This window comes from Corvus kubaryi, unplaced genomic scaffold (genome assembly GCF_017639235.1).
Source record: "Corvus kubaryi isolate FWS band 111438036 unplaced genomic scaffold, C.kubaryi_AGA036_p1.0 37308, whole genome shotgun sequence".
In the NCBI taxonomy this organism is placed as follows: domain Eukaryota; kingdom Metazoa; phylum Chordata; class Aves; order Passeriformes; family Corvidae; genus Corvus; species Corvus kubaryi.
This window is the reverse complement of record NW_024581096.1, coordinates 13,578,388-13,604,141: the sequence shown is the minus strand read 5'-3', so window position 1 is coordinate 13,604,141 and position 25,754 is coordinate 13,578,388. Positions and strand designations below refer to the sequence as shown.

General features: G+C 44.3%; 1 protein-coding gene across 3 annotated transcripts in view; it reads right to left on the bottom strand.

Annotated features, from left to right (window-relative positions):
* Positions 1 to 25,754, bottom strand: part of CCBE1 (collagen and calcium binding EGF domains 1) — a 96,460-nt gene that overhangs the window by 25,351 nt on the left and 45,355 nt on the right. The window lies entirely within an intron of this gene.

Below are 25,754 nucleotides of genomic sequence, written 5' to 3'. Positions count from 1 at the left end.
AGCATTACAGAACACAACAGAGAAATGAACCACCTGGCCCAGGAGGGATTTTACATGGCAGCATGTCCAGCCACCTCAGGAACCTGGGGCTGAGTATCCTAACACTGACCCACCCAACATCCCATATAATTTCCAAGAATCTTGTTCTCCTGTGTTGACTGGATGCAGCACAGCTCAGTGCTGTCCAAATACACAACTCAGCTCATCATTTTCATGGTACAGTGAAGGGTGCTTTCAAATACCCGTCATTAAATCTGCAGGATGGGGTAAGTCTGAGTGAGGAGTGCACAGGAGACAAATGTTATCAGTAATTTCTCATCTTCTAATAAACCTGGAGGAGGTAAATTAAATATATTGGGTATTTCAACTGGAGCAAGGGAGAGTATCTTATATAGTCTGAGGGAGTGTAGAGTCAACAGGATCAGACACTTTTTATGTGCCTATGATATGAACAAAGTCTGAATGCTGAGAAATTAATGTTTCTGACACCCTGGCCTGTAATGACATTTAGGCATCCAGCTAAGCCTAAGCCTGCTAGTTTTCTCTCTAGGCAGCAAACCACATTAAGTCACCAGAACTCCCAGCAGTGCTCGGGAGCCTTTACAAATGTCTGTGTCTCTTATCACCCTGAGAGTGACTCACTTCAGGGACCTGGTGACCTTCAAAGGATCCCATGTGGGTGATTTCCAGGACTGCTGCAAAAGAAAAAACTGCTGTTCAGTGAGCTATTACATCAAGTATACATGAATCTGATGTGAAAATATCCCTCAGTATTTTACAAATTCACATATTTTTATGGTTTGTGGATCTGCTGAAATATCTCCAAACTGGGAAACCATCCACTCTGTCTTTTCCTTTGCTTCAATAACTGATGCAGATGAGTGCTAAAGCCACATCAGTCGATGACACGACACTCCCCTGGACAAAACGTAGCCACCACAAATCATTATTATGTTGAATTTAAATCAACTATCAGTTGCAACTGACAGCTTAAAACAAGCAATGCATTACTCCAAACAATGTAAAAACAAACTTTGGCTCCATATTTTAACCTCTTCCAAAGATTAGTTGGAATATAAATTATGCTTAATGAGTGTTGAACATCTGAAGAGGAAGCCTTGCTTTGTTATGCAAACAGTGGTGCCTCATTAGACTTCTCTCCAAACACTGCTGTGAAGTTTTATCTACAAGACAAACAAATGCAGGAGGAATGAGTTCAAAGGTGCATTGGGGAGGCTGTTCATCTGCTGCAAGCCATGCTGATGGCTTTCCAAGTGCACATTCATCTCTTCCTGTCTGCAGAAGAAGAGAGGCTTGCTTGTAGCTGCTCTTCAGAGGAAGATACAACACAGCTTGAGAGGGCTGGGAGATGAGCAAGGAGAGGAGGACATCCTTGCCATGAGATGCTGACCTGTGGGGTTGTGCCAGCCAGAACTAGCCATAAATAGGTAGCAGCAGCTTCCATAATTTTTACCCTTCTCTGTGGAATTCCCACCTTATTTTCAGGTTTAGGACCAATAAGACCCGTGTCAGCAGATGATGAGACCGCCTGCTCCTGGGTAAGGGATCACCTGCTGGGAACCTTGCAGGAGCTGACTCTCTCCTCTCAGCTTGTCTGATGATGGCCTTTGGCTGGACGTGTTGGCTTTCTTGTGGCTAACGTGAGGTTTTACCTGCCTGACTGGATTCTCCCAAAAGCCAAACCACTTGCCCCGTTCAAACCCTTCTCCCACAGCCATACATTGAGAACACATAACATGCCAAGTTGCCACTATTAAACACTGCTCTGGCACCCTGATATTGCCCCAAAGCAAGCACAGCCTCGCAGAGGCTTAAAACAACCAGAAAATCATGTTCCCCTGGCTAATATCCAAGTGTTTGCTGAAATCCTTCTCTTCAGTGACTTCTTGTAGCAATGAGTTCCTCAGTGGGATGAGATGGTTTTGAGAAACCATTTCCTTGTTTTCAGTCTCCCTCTCAAATCTTTGTTTGAATTTTCCCAAGCCTTACTGGTAAGGAGATTTTGAAATATTTTCTCTAAATACGTGAAGATTTTTTTGCATTGTATAAGTTTTAAATCATACTTAAAGAAGTGTTTTAGAAGAGGGATGCCCTGCCTTCAGACCACATTCCAGAAGCCAGTTCCCCATGATAATCTCTTCCCAGTCGAAAGTTATGGATCTCTGCATTAGTGCAGCCTGTACTCAACAGCAGTCTTGAGCCACCAGCATGATTTTACCAGGCAAACTGCTACTTCAGGGTTAATGAAAAGGAAATACAATACAATACCTCTTTCTCTGAACATTACATTGCAACCTTGGGATTCCTGCATGCTTTAGCTTTCTACATTCTTAAAGCGAAATCTGTCAAAATGATAGACACATGAGCATTAGCAAAGGCATTTTAATAGCAACACTCATTTTCAGACATCCCGGTCCAGGCTGACATGTCTAATCAACATTGCACAGCAGCAATCTCGTTGTACATAATGAGAGGTGAGAGGGGGTTCCCACTGATAATTTTAGCTACTGGGTAACTTTCAGCAGGGTGGTTGCTATGCACCTGTACATGTGACCATGCATGAAGCACAAACACATGGCTGTGTAAGAAGGTCCACCACTAAAACCTGGATCTCCGGGGAAATTAAGCTGATTCGTTAACTTTAAATGTGGTTTACAAAAGAAGAAGCTTCTGGCAGACTGTTATCTGTTACAGCTTTTAATGGGGTACTTCAGCAATTAAAAATATAGCAAGTTTTGATTCTCATGCAATCTTTACTCAGGAATAGGCACAAGCCCAAACTGGCAGTGGGTTTGGGGTACCATGATTTCAATCACTGCAACATCCAGCTTTTGTGTTACCAGTAAGAAAATCCATAGTGATAGGGACACCCCCAAAACCAAGTCACCCTTTTTTTTTTTTCTGGCAGGTAGCTGCTGGAGAAGCAGGGAGATACTGAGCTCCTCCCCTCTGCTCTGGAGGTCGAGATGCTTCTGGATCACTAAATGCCAGAAGTGTCAAACTCTTGATACCAATAAATATATCCATGACTCGGCAAGTGGCAGATCTGCCTCTTTTTTCAGACTCTTGTGGCCCATTACCCTGCAAACTGAGAGAGAAGCTGAGCTTTCCAGGAGCTCCCCTGTGTCCCTTCACCTGCAGGCCCTCCAGAGTGCCCAACACACAGGGGCGCACCAGCACAGCACCCCTGCCCCATCCTACAAAGCAGTAGCTGCTTGATAGCATCGCCTCAGACAGGCTGGACGAGAGGCAATATGGGAGGAATGCAGGTTAATTAAGCCACTGCTTTATTAAGTTAGCTTATCTGGCAGCTATCAGCAGTAACTCATCCAGCAAGGACCATGTTTTTTTCCCATAATTGCTTCCACCTGGCACAGAGCTGCCGTCACCCCAGCCCACCTCCTGCTCTACGCGGGACACCGCAGAGACGCTGGAGATACCGAGCAGGGCATGCTGAACCCAGAAAATAAATACACTCTGTGAGAGGGGAGGGAGTCACTCAGGGTCCTACAGCTGCTGAAAATCTTCAGAAATGCAAACAATAACAGGATAAACATTTGAAATTATAATTAACCTGCATCTGTCTGCAGTAACATGGCGGTGACTTGGGTTATAACAACAGCTGCTCTGTGCATTTATTGAAGTTTTGGAGAGGCAGCTCTAAAACTCTGGCATGAGTCATGTTGAAAAAGATACACGATGATCGTTTAGTGATGAAAAAAGGGAAGGCAAAGGGGAAATGCAAAGGGGAGAAGAAAAAGACAAGTTTTATTCCGGTTTCAGTCTAAACATAATATGTTAAGGAAGCTCTTGCTAAAGACGTCAAAAGTAGAAAGAGAAGAGTCTGCTCTAAGAAATATTTTCCTCCTAGGAGCAAAGCAGACACAGAAATCTCTATGCTGGGCCCGAAAGTGAGTTCTTAGGATAAAATATTGCCCTTGCTGTATCCCTAAAATGCTGACAGGCGATCAGCTCCAGACTGACTCCTCCCAGACAGAGGTAGTTCAAGCAGAGGAACTTTACTGCCCATTCACTGGGGCTAGGAGAGCACACATGGACGGTTTCTAGAGCTCAGCGGAGGCCTGAGGTCGTGTCACTGGAAGATGCAGCAACTCCATAGGTGGTCATGCCGGTCAAATCCCTCCTCTCTGAAATGCTCTTTCTGACCTATGAATGTCAAATCAGCTGCAGTTTAGGGGGCAAAAGAGATGCTTAAGAACTTACACAGATTTGAATATATCAGCACTGTTCTTCCAAGTTGGTGTTGGTAGAAAGCAATGATAAGACACAGAAAAAATGTCTTCATAAAGAAGCAACTTCCTATTGGGAAAGGAGAGAACTTTTTGTTTTAATACCAGACTACTTCAGCCTAAATCATAACTTGAACTCAGAAGATCTTGCTCTGTGGTCTGAAGGCCTGAGTTAGCAAAGGCCATGGCACGGTGTTTTTAATTGCACAAAAGGGTTGTAGTTAGATCCCTTTCCTTATTGTGCCTACACAGTGTTTATTTTTGATCACCCTGGATTTGAGAAATACAGAGTGTAGCAAAAATGCAAATATAAAATACAGAAATGAATATACAAAAAATAATTAGACAGCTATAGATGCAATCCAGCAAGGTATACTGAAAAAGAAACCTAACAAAAACAACCCCCAAACTTACTTTTCTCCTATATAAAGTCCAAATGAGGGACAGGTTTGTCTACCAAAAACAGACAAAGCCCATCTGCAGCACAAGTGCAGCAGCTCAGTAGCTGTGCACAGTTTTGCTGTAATTCACATGGGGAGAAGATTTATGTCAACATGGTGTAAAACTGAAGCAATGCACTTTATTTTTGTTTGCTTTTCTGTGGGACACATACCGAAATCTTGAGTAAGAGGGGATGGCCTCCCTGCTGACACTTGCTCAGCATACACTTTGCCATGATTTTCAGACTTAGTCCTGTTTCACAGTTTTGTAAAGAGATAATTTATGTTCACGCTGGGTGTAATGCAAGGTCCAAGGCCAGCCCGAGCCCTTCCTGTCATCGCCACAGCTGAGAGTGAGTAACCCAAGTGCAGTGAAGTCTTCCAATGCTGCAGCACCTGTGACTGCTGTGTGTACCTGTGTGCTTCCTTATTTCTCTTAACTGACTGACCAGAGCAGGATTTGCCTGAACAACCCTAGGGGATTCAGACCTCTGAGAGCAAATCTCTGCAACCTGCTAGCTGATTTCTGTGGAAGTCAAATTTTCAGCGGTTGAAGCGTTGTCTGAATCTAAGCCTTGTTTTTCATTAGCTACTTAAGTCAAATAATTTTGACCACACATAGTGGTTTTCTTCCTCTTAGGAGAAAAAAAAAAAAAAAAAGCCCTGCTATCTCTTTTGCTCAACTCTGGCTATTAAGACAGATACCAGAAATGAAATCGCATTCCAGTCATTGCTAATGGGAAGGTTTTGATAAGATTCACAGTTCCTGGACTCTTCTTGTGTGAACGCAAGCCAGGGACCAGATCTTCCCCTGGCAAAAGCCACATTCCTCTCTTGACTCTAAGGAACTGTGCTAGTGCTTATGCTGGGAGACCCTGACTGATGCTCTTGAAAGCTTTCAGACACGCTCCTTGGCTGCTCCTTATGTTAACTGACTCCTCCCCTTCTCTAAGTGCTGTTTCAGATCATCTTTCAATGGTCAAAGGGATTTTTATGGTGGTGGAGCATAAACTGTGGTTCCTTCTTCTCAGAAGAGATCTTCCAAACCAGTATGATGGTTTACAGCCCCTGCAGAGCTCATTCCTCTATAAAAGAGAGTAAAAATACTTTGAGGGGTGAAAGAAGCCCTGTACCCCACACGAGTATCAGTGGGGTTTCGAGGCGCTGACCTGCATGAAACTGGAAGATGCACAAAAAGAAAAACCTCACAGGTCTGGCAAATTTATCCATAAAAAAAAAAGTCTGTTCTTTTTGTAGAGCACCCTGGACCTCTGTTCTCCATGGGCACAGTGCAGGACATCTCTCCTTGATGGAATTTGTGGTTTTGCTTAAGTAAATTAGATGCACTTAGGTGTTCAGTAGAGGTTTCAAACAACATCAGGGCAGGCAGACTGTTCTCCCTGCACATCTCCTTGTGTCAGCAGATCAGCACTCCCGGGAAACCATCACTTTTGGACTCTTTTAGGGCTTTGGGATGCAGAGAAAGGGGTTGGTGTGAAGACAGCAGCCACACCAGAAAAAATTTCTCATGAGCTTCTGCTCACTGCAGAAAGAAGTGGCAACTAAACCTCAGCTTTCTGTCTCCCTTTTGGGCAGAAAAAAATACCTTTGCAAACGTTTCCTGTGGTCATCCCTTTCAACGTGGAGTGAAACAAAAAGATCCTGTTGGCATTTCTGTATGACCCACACAGACCAAGGTTCCACATTTTCGGGGAAGCTGAATGACACTGCACAACAGGGCCAGAACCAACGCTGTCCCTCCTCTGCCCCTGGCCCACCCAGAGCCTCAGGGCTGCAAACACACTGACCAAGCACAGGCTAATCTGTGCAACGCAGACCAACTGGCAGCACTGGTAACCATCAGGGCCTGTCTCTCACTTAGCATACCTGTGTCCAAAAATTACTAAATAAAGGTCTGCCTGCAAATGTCCCCTAAGCAAAGAAGGAAACTCTCAGCAGGAAAACATTACGCAACTTCAAAAAGGTAATGACCTCAGCTGCTGCTGGAAAAGCCATTTGTTGGATATTTTACATGCATGTAAACATCATCCTTGAAATCACATACGAGATTCCTGCAGTGCTAGACTGTACTTTCTTCCCCTTTCTTGGATTTTTATTTCATTGTTGGTTTTTTTCTTAGCACAAGGGAATGCTCATGTGGTTTATCACTAGACAACATGTCAAAAATAGCAGAAGGATTAAATAAAAGGCTTTTGACTGTTTTCATCTGCTTAGACTCAGCTTTATATACATGCTGTCAGCTTTGTCTTGCTCTCTTTTCTTACAAATTTCTTTTATTTTCTGGCGTTGTACCAAGAAAATTATTTTGTTTAGTTTTGCAGGTGAAATTGGTATGGATTCTGCAGAATCAAGTCAATGTTTGACAGGTATGAAATCTGAGGGGAAGAAAAAAAGGAATTTTATACAATGATAGCACTGTTTGCATTTAATAAAAGGTCTAATGAACTGGCAAAGTGTAATGCATCCTCATAAATATATTGTCATTACTACGAACAAGCAGCCTTCTAAATCTGAGTTTAAATGATCCAGGATTAGGCTTGTGTTTTAAAATAACTCACTGCTTTGAGATTTGAAGTAAAAAAATTAAGGAAAAGTCTTTTTTTCCACTACCCCGGACTTCCAATTAAAGGACTGCTAGCCAAATTTCCTTCCAAGTCTGTAAGTAGTATGTTTTGCTGACAGCACACATTCAATTATTTATCTAACCCAAGGTGAGCCAGGACTAATCACAGCACATCTGTCCTGTCTCTTGGATTTTTTTAAACTTCCATGACTCTTCATTTCATAGCTCCAATTTCCTACCAAGTATCTATGTGAGATAGAGAGTAATAAATTCCATTTCAGGAGGGAAGGCAGAGCCAGAGCAGCGCTGCGAGGAGCTGCACTCATGGGCTGGCTGCTGTGCTGGTGCTCGGTCACTGGAGTCAAACAGCAATAAATTGCTGGCAAACTCTCAGACTTACTGAATCCAGTCCAATGCAGCCCTGTTTATATAGCATCTTTCATCAACAAGATCACAAAAATGCTGCAGCAGCAATGTCTAATGAACTTCTTTCGATAAACAACAAAAGGCAAGCGCCTTTTACACATGCATGCATAGAAAAACACATCACACAAACTGTGCCAGGAAGTCAGATCGCTAAGGCTGGATCTCCAAAGAGGACATAAATCCCAATTAACCTTCAGAGACAAGCTAGTCACTCCGTCTACGTTTACTTACTGGTGTGCTGATATTAAAGGGCCTGATCCTGGTTCTGCTGCAATCCCTGGCAACTTTGCCAGGAACATGTGTCAGATTGGGAACAGGCTCAGACCAAGACTCAGGATGGTGGGTGAGGACATGCTGAGTTCTGAGGATGTGCTACAACTGGACTTCTTGGAAGAATAGTTCCAAAAAATCACTCTGACATAAACTGGATCAAGTCTTGGTGACATGTGTTGTCAGAAATTGTTGCAAGACTCTTCCCGGTTTTGATTAATTTGGTATTTGACATGTACCACTGCTCCTGTACTTCCCCATTGGGCACAACATCCATCTATACCTTAAACCATCAATCTACACCCTAGACACAGACCCAAATACTTAATCCAGACATTTAATAGTTCTTTCAATTTGTTTTTTGAATGGGTTTTGAAATTCCACTTCAGGAAAAAGGTAAGTAAGCAAGTCCAGCCAGACTAACACTTTCAACTTAAATAGTCTAGAAGTGGGGAGAGCCAAACACAAAGCCTTCAGCTTTTAAGGAAGTCAAATAGCATGGAAAAACACTTGAAGAAAGATACATGTTTGAGCACCTTACTCTCCACACTGGCTACCCATGATGCCCGGATGACATTGTGGTTTCCAGCACTTGGCTGGACTCTGACAGCATGAGGACGATGTCTGGGTTTGGATACTCTGCTTCTCTGTGGAAAGCTCACAGTGAAAGGACAAAAGGTATGCAAGGCAAAGAGGTTTATATGGATTGTCCCTGATTACCAGGACAACGTGAAAATCACAGTGGTCACTCTCCACATAATCTACAGACAAGGGGTATGTGATGGCTCCTCTCTTCAGAGCACACACTGTGCAAAAGGCACAGCAATCCAATTTTATACATTATGAATTGCATAAGGGTGCTCATCAGCCTCTTAAGCCTAAGGATTTTTATCCTTCCAGAACTGGTTTAGAGTTACCGGGGCATGACCCTGCTTCGGCACAGCCGAGGGGATTTTTCAAGGCAAGGTTTCAGCCAAGCAACAGAAACAAACCTCCCATAATTTTAGAAAAATAGATTCACAGAATAATTTGAGTTGCAAGGGACCTTTGGAAAGCTTGTGATCCAAGTGCACCTGACAGCAGACAACTGCTCAGAGACTTGCCCAGACGAGTGTTGAATGTCTTCAGGGATGGAGATTGCCTCACTTCTGTGGGACCCTCTTCCTCTTTAACCTCTTCACTGCCCATTTTCCCCTTTATATCTGCTTAAAATGTCCCTGCTGCAACTCTTGGCCCTTGTCTCATGTTGTTTGCAGTGCACCTCAGATGAAGACATGGCTTCATCTTCTCTACACCCCACCATGTCTTCCTTGTAACTCCTCATTATTTAGTGGGAGACACCAATTAAATTTGCCCCTTAGCTCCCTCTTCTCCAAACTGAGCAAACTTAGATCCCTTGGGCTCCCCTTGAATACAATGTGCTCCAGCCTCTGAGCATCTTTGCTCCAGCTTATTGGTGAGTGTATAGATCTGTACATAACCAAATCAAAATGTATCACTAGCAGATATTCTTTAAAAATATAAAAAAATTAGATACAAACAAATTAAAAACGAAAATAAAAAGGAGGGGAAGAAAAAAAAGGGTGATCTGATTAATTGCAGCGGCATGGAAGCTTTGGTCCCCTATCACTATTTTCTCTTCCCACTTCGTTTCCACAACAGAACTTTAAAAAGAGGAAAAACTGAAAAAATAAAAGTAGTAAAACTTGAATGAAATACGAACAATGCTGTTTTTTCACTAAAGTATTTTAAAACAGAAGAGTTGGTCAGTTATGGTCACTATCTAAGCAACAAGAACTTAAAATTGTTTTTTTAATATAATTTCAACATCAATAGCAGCAATGGAATTAAGTTCTTTAGTGTAAGCCCTTGGAAATATCTGTAAAGACACTAAAAAGATGATATTTCAAGAGTGTTTCACTGATCCAGATGTTTCTCTCTTTTCCCCCTCTGTTTTATTGTTCCCAGAGAAGACCTTATAAATGCTGAAACTGCTTATTAAGTATACAGACTTAATGAATTGGACAAGGAAAGAAATAATTCTTAACATAACATGTTCACAAGTCAGACCCATGTTTATTGCCAACAAAGATGATAGCAAAATACTCTCAGTGCACAGAGTAGTCTCTGTTAGGACAGAATCTGTCTCCATGAACCACTTCCAGCATACAGAAAAGATTAATTTCTAAGACAACGCAGTATGAAAGTTTGTTGAATTATGTAGTGATGCTGTACCATGGCCCCAGTGCCAAGCTTTATTTTTAGAGCCACACATCTGCAGGTTATTTGTTGCAGGATGGGGTGGATGGACTGAGTCCTTAAACAATTTCCTAAGTAGGGAAGCATTACTGGAACGAGCAGTTGTTTATATGGTGTCACTGGAAGGCCTGCTATCTGGGATGTGGCAGTGGTGTTTGAGCTGCCTGGGTAGCTGAGACTACTCCACTTGTACTGCAGTGGGAAGTTGCACTCCGCTCCTCTGGTCAAAGTGGCAGGAGCAGGAATGCCGTCCAGCCAAACATGGACTGCAGTGATTTGGGCACGGAGTGCGGTGCCCTCTCAAAGCCAGTGCAAATATATAAAAATACTATATATATAAGTACATATTTATATATAATTATTATATATTAAAAATATATTAAAATATTATATAAAAATATTATAAGCAAATGACTGCCACGACAACAGTTCTAAAAATAAAAAGTAAAGCTGTTTTCAGAAACTTCCCCCCATTTCCCCACCATGCTGTGATCTACACAGGGCTCAGTTTTCAATCCAGCCAAAGCCGGTCAATTGCTTGTTAGCCAAGTACTAATTGCAGGAGCGACCACACCATGCCCTAACTGATCAAACCACAGCCCCACTCCCAGTTTTTATTGCCTAATTTAGTGGGACTGGCATTGGCTGCTGCTCTTCTTTCTCATCCTGCTGCTGGACTATGGTTTTAGTTCTGAATAACCTACTGACGTTGAACACTTTTATGACTTTTATGAGATGCTGAAATGCTATTGAGACAACTCACCCCCATTTCAGCCTGTACACTTGATATTTGCAGCCATGTTCCAGTTGAAAGAAAGACTCTCCTCCTCCCTAGTTCACTCTATCCCACTGCCTCAAAAATAGGGATGAGGTCTGCTACCAGGCATGACACCTGGTCAGCCTGAGGCAGGACAAAAAAGCACTTTGTTCTGGATGGCTATGAAACACTGAGAGCAAAGAGGTAGAAATGAGCCAAAGGCAAAGTGGACCAGCTGTGGGGCAAACCCTTGGTGCTGGGACAGAGACCTGAAGGCAAAAAATCTTGGGATGCACAAGGGAGCTGAGAGGAAAGGTCACAAACCCAAACCTAGACCCTCCCATCCTCTGGTGGGCAGTGAAGATGTGGTTCTGAGCTGGTGAGGGTGATTTGTGATGGATGCATGGAGAGCCTTGAACATGATGAATTCTGGGAGGAAGGCTGATGCCTTGCAGCATTGTGCAATTACTCTTGTATTAATTAAACCTCCCATTAAAATGGGGTTGTGTTTTCAGATACTGGTGCCTGCAGGCATACACCAAATTCATATTATTACACCCTTTCCTAAAACCAGTGCACACTGGTGATGACTCTGCTGGAGCTGGTGCAGCAGTTCCAGTTCCAGGCAGCCATTCAGAGCTCCAAGCGCTGGAGTGACTCTGGTGTTTGAAGTATCAAAATGGGTTCAACATTTGGGGTCAGAAGCAAAAAAAACTGAGACCAGAGTGAGAACAGAGTCAGGGTTATTTACCAATTTACCCAGAAAGATTGAGTAGGCCCCTCAGTTTGCCTCATTTCATCAGGTTTCCCCTCTGCAGATCATCCTGGAAAACTGTCCTGTGCACCGACCCATTTGTGACATTCAGTGGTTTTGTCTGTGACTGCAAGGTCTTTTCAACTCACTTGTAAACGTTTGTTTTCTTCTAGTGATGGGACTTTGCTTTGTCTGCCTTATTTCCGTGACCCACAATGAGGGCAAACATCCTGCTGGGTGTCAGTTTTAAGACGTGCTTGCTGCTGGTTGTGTTCTTGTTTGCCTGTGGGAACCTGTCTCTCCCCATCACTCTGCCATGGGCTTTTGATATTTCTCTCACAATGTCACCTCTTTGTTGGCTAATTTTGGTGGTCTTGGTCAGGCTGCTGTTTCTTGACAATGCTCAGTGCTGCGTTTCTGGTTCTTCCTTTACCATTAGTATATTTAAGGTATTACATCATAAATATCTTGCTGCTGTAGTGCCTGTTCATACCCAGGAAACATGTGGAAGGACGGTCCTTGTGGAAAGACCTGAACCTACTTGCACAGCCCTTCCTGGAATGGTACCATAAACCTGAAAATTTGGTGTTGTTAACACAAGAGTTAAACAACTCTGCCACAATATGTGCCTTCGTCTTGGCTAATGCTTTATTCTCTATACATATTTAAACATCTTTTTAATGTCACAGCAGTCATGGCTGAGAGGAGGCCCAAGACAAACCATGACCATGGCCACAGGCAAGAGTCATCACCTTCATCTAAAACAAGCCACCAGGGAAAGTTTGGGTGATTTCTTCCTATTAACTCATCCTCCTCTAACATGTTTCATGCTGTGTTGTGACTATACTTCCAGAAATTTCCAATCTGATGTTGCACTTAAATAAGTAAATACAGAATGACTGCTAAGGAAGTGCAGAAGATAAGGGAGCAGTTCATTTTTTCTGACTGGCTTATTGTGACTAGTGTGACTGTGGGTGACAGTCACTTTGGCTCTCCACGAGTTAATTTTAGTTCTTCCTGGAAAGTGCTTGTTGTATCCAAAAAGTGGTCTTGCAGGTAAACACACTGTACACCCAAGGCATCTGTCTGAGCTAGCCTGTAGAGACAATGCTAAATTTAGACTTGAGGCTAAATCAGTATCAGTAAAAACAAGATTACAATTACTAGATTCATACCTCAGAACATCCATTTTGCGTTTCTGCTCCTCTTGGAATGTACATTTTGTGTCGTTTTGTACTGCTTCCACATCACCTCCAATGTATCTACATTTAATACTTGTGCATTGTCTTTGAGTGCACAGTTCACACCAGAATACTTTTGTAGAGGTAATATTTTATGCAGAATCAAACAAACTAGGTGTTTTCTTTGCTACTCTGCTTACAAGTTATTTTTTATTTCTGAGACACTCCAAGGAAGAAAACCAACATTTTTACAGGCTAAGATATCAATCTGATTCTGTAAAGTTGTTTGAAAGCACTATAATATAACTGGCACTCTCTAATATATTTGGAATAAAGGTTTGGCATGTGGTGTAAAGCAGACTCCCCCAAACCCATGAGTGCAAGCAGCAAACTGAAATCAATATTGTGTGCATTCCTCGAGAAATTTCATCTCAGTTCGGATTTTTTCCCCACCTTTTCTACTAATGAAGTGCATGCTCATCAGTGCTACAACCCAATGGGCACTGTGTGTATTACAATCTCACCATCTGCATCATTTACATTCCCAAATGTGGAGCCTCAGCCAGATGTCTGACTTATCTCCAAGGCGCTGACTTCAGACATATGGTTTTTATTTAAATGAACCACAATATTAACAGAAATTCAGTATCTATTATCTGTCACAATTGCAGATAATAACTCAGAATAAATTTAACTTGAGCTTTTTATTGTTGCCCACATAGACTCTTCTGTGGATGAGTCTCCTAAAGTGCAATAATAAAAATCAAATGAAAGTTAAGGCAGAATGTTAAGCAGAGTAGTTCATTATAGATGAAGTTTCAGATTCTATTGCAAGCAGAAGAAAAATGTGCAACCTTTAGTAACACAGAGGTCCTGAAGCAATCCACGACACCGAGAAAAAACTCAATGCTAGGACATTAGGTAACCACAAGTCCATAGTTCTGTTAATTCCTTTTAGGATTCAGCAAAACCCAGTGCACTGGTGCTCAGCAGTAATCACTGTCATTGTGTGCAGGGGGGTTCATAACCTGAAAACAGCATCACACTCTCCTGTTTGCACACAGAGCTTGAAGCTTCTACTGAGAACGTGTGTGCTGTTTGCTGGCACGAAACCCCCCCGTTGAAATAAAATGTATGTGTCATGTTTCATATTTGCTCTGACTTGGATTTCTGGACTTTTCCACACTCTTAATGAGTACTGGTAGTAGCAATAACATGTTTCTGCTTCCGCGATGTTAACCACTAGGGTATGAATGCTGCAAATAGAAACTAAGTTCAACATAAAGAAAATTGGTAGTTCCTTACTTAGATTTTTTTTCTTCCCACTTCGATAATTCCATGATTGTAATTCCTTAGATTTGCTACTAAATAAACATCACTCTTCAGCTTTCACAGAAGAAAAGAACTGGTGCTCTAGATTGACATCAAAGTGTGCCTGTCATGGACCAGAATCCCAAATCCTTATGCAAATCCTTTCCAGAGCAACAATTCCTGACCAAATATGTTTTCGGCTATGACAGGGTGCAAGGGCCAGGACAGAGTTCTCCATGTTAGCACATTGTGAGTGCAGGAAAATCAAAGCCATCACATTCCTTATTGTAGCTGTACACATTCCTTTTTATAACTGTACGCAATTTTCTGTGAAGTAGCTGAATTTCCTATCAAAATCACCATGTCAGCATGCACAGGGATAAATGTGCCTAAGTACAGGTACCTCTGTCTTTCTCAGGGAGGGACAGAGGCTTCTGGAGAGCATCTCAGCCTGGCAATGGCATGGCAAAACTAACCCCAGTGCCTTACCAGAGAAAACATGGGCTTTAATGCCCCAATTTTCAGCAGAGATATCCAATTTTTTTAAACTCTGTTTCAGATCTTCACTCCTACGGAAGGTGGTCAAATTATGAAATTTGCACCAAAAGCAAGAGGAGGAGGTGGCCTCCTTGCTCACTCTGCTGACAGTCTCCAGCCACAGCCCTTCTGGGGTGGGGAGACCCCACAGAGGTACCTCCTCAAACCCGAGCACCCCCATGCACAGATGCATCGCCCTGTGTGGGAGGCTGGGTGTGTGCCTGTGATTTGACAGCCAAACATTGTGAACCCAGAGCTCCTCCAGAGAGGGGTCAGCCTTGAGGGAGCTCTTAGGGGAACTCTGTTTGCAGAGCTGGAGACAAGGGCAGCCGCCCCCTCAGTTGCAGCTCCTCTGACTCTCCCTGTGGATTCAACTGTTTCATAAGCCAGGGAGAGTGCAATACTAAAACATCATTGTATTTGGACCTCTCAGGAAACCCTTCCAGAAATGGAACTTGAAAAAAACTCCAGACTACAATCATATAATTAAACGCTGAATCACAACAGAGAACCACAGAAGTCCAGTGAAAATTGTGCTGGCATGTGGTTAATGCTGGCTTTTCTTAATTTGTGAGTGCCAAAATGCTTTGCATGTTCACAAGGTCACTCTCATGTGCAATGGCGACTTAATTTGATCAGCGTTCCCAGCACAGCAAACTCCCTTTCAGTGCTGCTTGAAGCCACCAGAAATTATGCTTGTCTCCCTGTACTTTTTCAGCCAATGTCCAACTTTATCCGCCAGAATGTTTTAATGATGCAGTCCTGCAGAAGATGGGTCAGAGCACCACAGTGAGACACCATGGGCTGCCACAGCAGCTCAGTGCCAGCCCAGGGACTCTGCACCATCTAGGAGTGCTGGTGGGGGGACAACTGTAAAACACAGGCTGGGTTGAAAAATCATAGGAGCTGGCACTCCAGTCTTTATGTCTGGATTTTTTCTAGCCCAGTGTGGAGTGCATATACCCATGTCAGGGTCCATGAATTAACCCCCTTGAGAAGCCAGCTGAGGTTGCCCCACCACTGAGCACAGACCCTGACTAACCTGATTCTTTTCCAACAGCTTGTGCCAGGATGCCCATGTTCACTTCCTGATGACATGGATACTGGCCTCATTGGCACACAGCTTGAATCTCTGAATTTTCATTAATTCAATTCACTGTTCACACACAGTGTAGTGCAATAGTGCTCAAGGTGCCCAAGACAGTTTTGAACATGCTAATGTGGGCCTGGAAGTGTGATGGCTGCCTGAATCCATTGCTCTGCCCAGGCATTGCTCTGTGTTGATATATTCCCTTGTTCTATGGCTTTGGGGATAAAACAGGAACAACAGGGCTTTTACTGCATTTTTATTGATATCACCACAATCACAGTGAAGTAGCCACTCTGATCAGTTCCTGCCAGGAGATGATCTTTGGAGTAAATGCTGCTGAGGATTGAAAAAAAATGGCTGATGGTTTTGTTTGAGGAGCAAGCTCATGGCTTTAGATCATCCCCTTTTTTCACCTGTGCAATGTAAAACCAGCACAAAGTCCAGCAGAAGCCTCCTGCCCTTGAAAGCTGCACAATTGTTTAGGTGCTGCCTGATCCCACCACAACTGTCCTCTGTGGAAGGATGGGCACAACTGGTCTGCCCCTCCATGAGTGATAGAGCAGTTAGGAGAGCATATGAGATCTTATAAAAATGATGAATTCAGTTTTCTCAGAGAGTCCAGGAAGTTTTACACTGCCACCTACAAAAACGTCAAATGCACAATTTCTCACTGGGATTTAGCTGTTGCATTTTGACAGCAATGGAAAAGAACAGCAAAATGGTCAAAACTGCTCTTATTAGAGCTGGGCAGTAAATTACATGCTCTGCTCCATCTACAAAGAAATGTTTATCGGCTGCTGCCAAAAACTACAGCACCCTGGTGTTTCCTCAGGCTTGCCTTCCACTTCTACAGCCACTGAGGAGGCTGTTACCCTTGGGAAGTCTCATTTAGAATAAACAGTTCTTTATGTTCATTATCGTGATTCCCAGAGAAAGGGCTGGGGGAGCTAATTAGCAGCTATGCATGACTGGAATTGCCAGGCTGGACCCAGCAGATCTGCGAGTACATCCTCCAGGCTGAAGTGCTACAGCAAGCCTCATGACTCTTCCTCTGGCCTCAAGGACACCCGGGCTTTGAGCTGGGGAATTTCTTCCTATTTATTGGGATGACAAACATTTCACTGGAGGAGGGCAGGGGAGAAACCTAACTACAGCGCTGTTTCAGGAAATGACTGATTCTAAGAAAAATATAAGATGGACCTGGGGGCCAAAATGTTCCAGTTTCTCACCAAGAAGTGGTGTTTAAAGATCAGACTTGATCGACTGCTTCACAAAGGCAAAAAGGACACTCCAAGCCCCCAAGTACAAGTCTTGTGGGGGAAGCCCAAATTGCATTGTTGGGGTTTTTTTGCATTTCAGTTCAGCCTTTGAACCTGTTTGTCCCTGGTTCAGTCTCACCCCTGTGATGGTCGCAGGCCCAGCCAGGCTCAGTGAGCTCGGAACACAGGCAGGAGCACCTAGTGATGCTCACAGCTTCCTCATCTGCATGGACCAAGGGCTGTGGACCAAGACAGCAGCTTGCTCATCTGCTGGGGCTGGGGGGTCACACCCAGTGTTGCCCAGCTCATCCCCCTCATCCCAGTACACCGGGGGTCCTGGACCCCGCAGCTGTAGTCCATCATTCAACCAGCGAGCGGAAAACTGGACTGATAAGCACCCTTTCTCAGAGCAGGTCTGTTTTAAATCCAGCAGGATGAAGCATTTTGCCAGCTAGGGAGTTAGCCACAGACTTTGCCAGTGGCAGAAATTTTTGCTTCAGCTTGTTGCCTTCACCAGAGATTTAGCTCAACTTCTAATAGTAGGGGTTAATCTCCCCTAGTCAACATGCCTTATTAAGAGATCACAGTAATCCCTGTAGGGGTTCAAAATCAACAAGTTAAAAATGTATTAACCTACTCAACACCATGGCAGGTTAAAAGAAATGGCACTTGTGTGGCGGCCTATCTGTAAGCTGGGGGATGGATTTTGTTCTGCTGGTTGTACTACCTAAAAGAGCTGTTTGATAAACTACAACTTAATTGCTGTCTGATGTTTTTCTAAGAGGCACAGAGATTGTCTCACTTTTGAAATGTCAAAGATTTCAAAGACCCACAAAGACAGTCTTCCAACTCCCACTGGCCTGCAGGAAATGCTTGTAACCCAAGAGTTTGAATCAGAACAGTGCTTTTTTATCAAATCTTGTTCAAGTTATTTTTTCCATTACCAATTTTTCCCCCCCAAATCATTATTTACTTATACATTCTTTGCTACTTAGAAACACAGGAGGAGAGAACAACTGCATCAGCCAGCAATGCACTGAGGATCATCTCTGGAAATGCTAATGACTTCTCACTCAGCAAACAGATTTTGATGTAGGCATGTGTAGCTCAGAGAAGGAAGCCAAAAGAATGGCACCATTTCACATGAAAGCACATAGACATGGCCAAAACCTTTATATAACACAATGGGATCGTCAGTGTGGTTAAAAACAAAGCCATCCCTGTGGTGCTGGACTGCACTGTATACATGGTGCCCTGGAGACCCGCCTGCCCTGGATGCAGCAGGGCATACAAAAATCTGGACTATTTACATAGATGAGGAACCACGGCCAGAATTCCACCGCATCCACAGAGCCTGGGTTAGCCAATGTGCTCTGGATATGCAGGGAGAGCTTTGCAACTGCACCAAGATGAGTATGTGCTGCATGGTTCCGTCTGCCTTCCTCACCTCAGCCTACCTTATTTGTGCCTGCAGGCCAGCAGGCAGAAAGGAAAGTGAGCAAATAAGGTCTGGCACGGGGGAAATAATACTAAAAAAAGGCAACATTTAAGTTTCCTGTTGCACTGAAAGCCAGATAACACATGCAGGATGAGCTGAGAAGGCAGGTTTTGATTTGTAGGGAAACTCAACACCTCCCTGCTGCAATCTGCACAGGGGCCCAAAAAGACAATAACCTAGTTTCTTTGTTTCAGCATTTCCAAAGTATCTAGAAAGGCATAGCAGTCTCTTAGGAAAGCAGGACAGCAATGAGGCAGGCCTGTGGCTGGGGTGACACCAGAGAGCTGCTCCCTCCTTGCAGGGACCTGCTTCCCCTGCCACCAACACTTTTGGAGCCAGGAGTTTTCTCCCAGCCAACACAGAGAGCCATTGCATGGGGATACCCAAAGAGATGGGCTAATCCTGGGTCCCATTCCTCACCTCTTGGCTGCTGCATGCCCTGTACACAGCATCACCCAGGAAACTGAGGCTCCAGCAGCCCTCCCTCGACTGCAGCCCTTAAACAGACTGTGGGGCTCATGGTCTGTAACCCACCCACTTGCAGGCAGGTGAAAGGTGCTCCCAGGATCTACAGGTCAAGCACAAAACACCTGAAGGCAACTGTAAACTGTAAAATGAAGTGAATTGCATCCCCAGCTCCCAAAGAGCTCACCAGAGGACACCCATACAGGCTGATCCTGGAGTGCGGGACAGATCTTCAAATGTCTGGAGAAAAAGGACAGGAATATTCAAAAGCATGGAACAGTCCTGCAGAAAACTAGTAAATAAGGCAAGAAGTTTTCAGAGTTAAAAAAAAAAAAAAAAAGACAGTGAAAGGGAGGTGGAACAATGGGCTGAAACTCCAGAATGGTGGGGAACAGGCAGATAAGGAGCACTGCTGTGCCATGTCTCACTTCATAAAGTCCAAAGATAACCCAAGGAAATGATGAGGCAGCAGAATTAAATAAACCAGATAACAAGTACTTTTTCATGCAACACTAAGCTGCAATATTTGGGGTGAGTTGGGGGCTAGAGGTTTAAGGAGGTTCACAGAGGACGCTGACAAACCCATGAGGAAGGGCTCTAGGTAAGCACCACAGGTACAAGCCTGCCAGTCCCCACTGTCACAGATAGACAGAGATGCTGCCAGCTGCACATGGTGGGTAGGCACAGCACCAATCCTGCCTTGTGCTGTTTTTGTGCTGTCACCTGACAGCATTTTACCTAAGCTCATACAAAATCACTGTCTCAGATCATCGAGTCCAACTATTATCCCAGCACTGCCAAAACCACCACCAAACCATGTCCCTGAGTGCCACATTCACATGTCTTTTAAATGCCTCCAGGGATGATGGCTCCATGACTTCCCCAGGCAGCCGGTTCCAGTGCTTGACAACCTTTTTCTTGAAGAAATTTCTCCTAGTATCCAAACTAATCCTCTCTTGGTGCAACTTGAGGCCATTTCCTTTGGCCCTAAGCTTTGAAACTCTTGTTGCAAGTGGGAATGCTGAGGAAGAGCAGCTTACTCTCAGCCTACCCAGCTACCTGGGCTAGTTTGAAAGCAAGATAAAGCAGCTCCCTGAGTGTTATGACAAGAAGCTTTCCAGCAAAAATGAAACAGGGAGACTCTGTTTACAAGAACCACTTGTAAATGGAAACCAAGACCCAAATCTGAAAGGAAAACCACATGGCCATAATCTCTCTCTTGTGAAAGGAGCAGTAATTACAGCGTCACACAGCAAGCTAAATGGTCTTCTCTAACGAAACGAGGATTACAACTGCATTCCTGGATCATACCTGACCTGGAGAGTGCTGTGAAGTGCAGGGAGGGAATCAGGCCTCCCCCCAGATGCATTACATGTCCCTGGCACAGCTGGACAAAAGGTTACAGATCATCTCAGTGAAGTTTACAGAACAACCCAAATGATTTTCCTGGAATGAAACCTTGACATGAATGTTTCCAGTGGGGATGGATACCAGCCTGCTTCCACCGCTTCATTGTCAACAGGAAATGTGTGAAGTATGTGACGAGATTCACTACATTTCATAATTCAACCTATAGGTGCTAAGTAAGTGTGGATTTAGGGGGCTGTTACAGTATTTATTCTACCAGCAGATGTTCCATGCAAAGCCCGGACTTCACTTCGTACTTCATCCCAGCTGAAAGACGGGTTAGGTTTGGATTTGCTCTCAAGAACTGTGCAAGATGGCATTCACAGGGGCCAGCATATGCTGCACATGTGCACTTGGACAGACACAGACAGATAAACCAGCACTTCTACAAGCAACAAGCCTTAATACCACGGCTCTTAATGCCTTAGAGCTACAGAGCAGAGAGTCCACCCAGGGGCCTCTGAACTTCCACTCTGGCCATTGGAACAACTCCAGGGCTAAGCTCCTCCAAACCCCTATCTGCCTCTGACATGGCACCTGTAGAAGTGTAGGGCTGGCAGAAAGTCTAAAAACCAGTCAGGAGTGGCAATGCTGAAAAAATATTATGGGGTACTGGCTTTGCTACACTGAATAATGCCAACTAGGAATAAGAGACAGCCTCTGAAGACCAAAACCAAGGTCTGGGTTAGAAGGCCTTTGTCATCAGCTCTGAAAAGGAGGCAGCAGTGTGCACTGACACAGGACACTCAGTCAGAGGCATAGTTAAATGTGTAAGAAAACAGGCAAGTCCTTGTTCTCCTTGGCAAAACCCCGGAGACAGACACCCTTGTACCCACACAGCTAAACATCCTATTGCACAGCCCTGCAGCACAATTCTCACGGGTTTTCACATGGTGGGCATGATGAAAGGGCTCACTGCAAAGCCCTCACATCAGCAGGGACATCCCCTACTCCAGATCACTGCATGCAAAAAAAGCATGAAGTCCTTGCCCTCAAACACAGCCATCCCTTCCTGACAGCCACAGTCGCTGGTCTCAGTACGTGGGGAAACAAAACAGCCCAGCAAGTCAGTAACCACACACTTCTGAGCCCTGCAGTGCAGGCAGAGGCAGTGGTGCCTGCAATTCACAGCATTCTCTCTGACCAGCACTTCGTGTGGCAAATGCTCACACTGAAGTGCCTGAAAAACCACTGCAATCAGTGCTTGCCCAACACCAGACCCCAGTCAGCTCAGATCCCCAAGCTACTGCTGTTCTTCCCAAGTAATTTGCAACTTTCAGCTTTCACTTGAGAACTCAATGCACTACAAATTCCAAGAAAACTGCTGGTATTTTTAACAGCATCACACTCAGAAACCAAAATCAAGAAATAATCCTTAAAGCATCATCAAAAAGCAAATAACTCAAGGAACTAATGGTTGTACTGACACCCTTTCCTATCTAAGCACTAGTTATGCCCCAACATATTTCTGCTGATTGAGTGGAGGCACATGTAGAGCTTTCCCTACATCAAAAATACAGCAGTCGTTTTGCAAGAGCTGAAATCTCACCAGTGGCTGCTGGTCCCTGTGCTAACCATCATGACAAGCTGGCTTGTTGCAGAAGGGAGTTGTTTTCTTTGTCAATTATGCCGTTATTTCCAAAAACATGCTTTAGATGATAAGATATAAATCTTGGTTGGCCTCTCCTAAGCACATTCTGCCGCACATAAATATCAGCAGTGAAGAACCATTTGACTAAAGCATTAGACCCAAAAGAGGAGCAGGGCTGGGGGAACGCCAGTGAGAAGCACAGCTCCGCGATAGCACGGCAGCCAAAGGAAACAGGGTTGCTCTGAGGCTGTCCTTCGTGCAGATGAAAAAAAGACAGAAAATGTTAACCCCCCAGGGAACAGCACAACTAGCAAGTTTCTAGTTCCAGATGGTGTTTATTATTTCTCTTCTTCCAAGGGGTTAGAGCATCTTTAGAGATCCTAGCAGCTTGCAGGAGACGCGGTGGCATCCACAACGCAATGCATGCTGAAAGTGCTGCACAGGACAGGGACAGGAGCACTGTTGTTTTTTTCTCAACATTGAAAGTATCTTGCAAGATTGTTCTATCTGCCCTGCAAGATGAAAGTAAAGCTCAGACAGGGTCAGGACAAACAAGACAGTATTGATCTGCAGGAGGAGAGAGGGAGGTAAGAGTGTTGCCTGTCGCTGCTGGGTGCTCAGGCAGGCAGCTGCCTCACTGCTGGACAATTGTGACAATAGCATCAGAAAGGAGGTAGGAAGAACTCACAAGAAATAACCCTGTCCAGATGAAAAGGACCCCAGGAGTGACCAGAAAATGCACTCACTGAGCTCAGATGATTCATTCACTTTTTCAGTTATATGATCTGCATGGAACTTGCAGATTTCTCTGTAGCATTTGACCGGAGATCTGTGGTTTTGTATTTTTGGAAGAGACATTTCACCTTTCGCAATAAATTCTTGACTGATGCAAGCACAAAGAGATGCAAAGGAAACACTGGAAGTGATCTTACCAAGGGGCTAAGAAAACACTTCAAACCAACATGTCAGCTAAGGACAGATTCATGTGTAGCACATGCTTATCTGTGCTATGGCATTTTTTGAAAGTATTATTGCTATGAGAGATAAAGAAAATTTACTAGCATGCATGTATTTCCAAAAAACCATTTTATAGGATTCAGATTGGAGATCAGCAACTGCAGCCAAGAGGAAAGATTACAGGATTAAAAACCCTGTATTGAGAACAAAAGTCAAAACATAATTGCTTAGTCAGAATCAGGGTTCTATCAGTTTGAAAAGATGAATGTGTTGCCCAAGAGCTGTTTTCTAACATTTCATTTTATATAGCAAATATAATGTATTGAGCGATGCACACATTCTTTTATATACACACAAAAATAAGCAGATTCTGTGAAGTTTATGGAGAGTTTCCTCCTTTTTTTTCCAGGTAGCGAGCTGAAACACAGGGAGATTAAGACACACACAAAAAAATTCTCCACTTACTGTGGAGGAGTTTGAGCTCACAAGAGGCCGCTTTTTCAGTTTTTGCATCGTTCTGTGTTTGAAGCCTTGTTCCCACTGGCTCTGGGTTTAGATGTGAGTGCTCTCTACTACTGTAAATGCAAGCCAAAGTCCCAAGCCAGGTGTCACCCGAGAAAACAGCTTAAAACAGTTTTTGTGCCAGAAAAGACTGGAAGGTGAGCTCCAGTTCTCCCCAGGCTTTGCCTTCTGCAGCCCTTGCTTTGTTTTTACATGTTCTCCTCCAGCATTCCAAGAAGCAAAGGGTCATACAGAAAAAAACCTCTTGATCTTCTCTTTGAGAGGAGGGAAGGGAGATAAAAGAGAATTTCACCTTCCACCCCACTTTTCTGCTGGGCAGAGACCACTTCTAGGGATGCTGGCCTCGTGCAGAGATGTTCTGGCCTGGCCTCATCCATCCACCACCTCCGCTTTCCTTTGCTGTGCAACCAGTGTGTGTGGGGTCTGCAGCACTGGATACCTCCTGGTACATTGCAGAGGAATTGAGGGTGCCTTTTCTTCCCTCTCTTCTTCACACACTTGTACACAGAATATTGTCAGGCATTGCTTCCCATCTCCTTTCCCTTCATGCTCTTGGACAATAGGGAAACGTAAACCACAGGGCAGGAATTTCTCATGTTGGTAATATTGCAAGGTAACAGCTACCTGCGTTGTTCTTTTTACTTTAAAAGCTTAATAACACAGCCACTACTCCAAAGTGAATTTAAGTAAGTTCCTGTAGTTGACTCTGTGCTGAAATATTATTTAATTTCATATTTTTCAAATCTCTGGCAAAGCCAGAAAGCCAGCTATACTATTAGGTTTCTCTAGTTTTCTTTTTAAACACATCACTGCAATGATGCTAAGCAACCCCAGCTATTCTAATGAACCCTGTTTTAAATGCAAGACATGTTTTTCAGCACTTAAAAGTCAATCAAGCTGCCAGAGATTGCTAAAATAGCTCGTATGAATTGTCTGCCATTTTCTACATGCAAAGGTCAAGACTGGGAGATGAACAGGCACTATGAGTTTGCAGATTAGCTCCATCTGTTACACATAAAGTTTGGGCTTGGCAGTGAAAACACTAGAGGAAGGGGGGGAAACCCAAGACTTATTGTCTGTGTTTACTAACTGCAGGGCCTAATCTCTCAGGGAGCTGAGTGTCTCAAGCCTTGGTGGGGTGGAGGGGACACACTGTGCTCACCCATCTTTGGTGACCTGCACAGAGCTCACCTCTCCTTGTTTTTATTAAGTCACAGAAACCTGCATCTTCTTTGAAGCTTTCACCTCGGCTGTCTCTGTGGCTGTCCCACTGGCTGGGATGCACATGACTGCTATGGTGTAGGAAGCACATCTCTACCTGGGTTGTCCTCTGCACCCACAAGTGTGGAACAGGGGTAGTGAAAGGCTGTGCCTGTTTGAGCCTCAGGACGACTGGTGCTGCTGGCCGCAGCTGTGCCCTGTCTGCAGACAGTGATAAAGAGGGAGTCATGTTTTTAATACCAGAATGTGAGAAGACCTTGTATCAGCAAGGACACGAGAGAGAGAGAACCGCACAGCTCCCTCCCCAGCATTCCTCCCCGCGATGATTAATGAGCGCAGACCATCAGCTGCGTGGCCATAACTGAGGGTGACACGCAGCAAAGCCTTGTGTTTGTGCAAGGATGGAGGCAGCCCAAAGCTGCTGGGGTGGGAGAGGAGTGACGGGGAGCCGTGGGCCGGCGGGAAGGCAGGGGCACTTGCCCTTCGGATGCTCAGCATTCCGGCGCTGCCAGGGCTGCCCGCTTCACCTCGGCTTAGACCACGCCCACGGAAACGCAAGAAAAAAGGATCTCTTTCCACCTTCATTTGTACCTTACTTTCTGATTCAAAGGGTTAGGTGTTCCTCTAGCACTGGAGGTATTTTTCTCCCGTTTTCCTTTATCAATGAAAGCCAAACTACTGATATGCCAGGCCTGCAGCAGAGGGGATGCAAAGGACACAAATACACCTTGCATTGACCCGGCAAGGCTGGAAGGCCACTGCTGGCCTGGGGCAAATCTTCAGTCGGGGCATTCCTCCGGGGTGAGTCACGTCACGGACCTGGAGTGCCAGCTTGGGTTACTAGCTAAGCAACAACCAAAACCAACCCAATAAAGAGAACAATGTTATTGCATCTTGAAATTATGCTTGTGGTAAAATGAAAACCTATGCAAGAAACGCAAAAGTCTGCCAGAT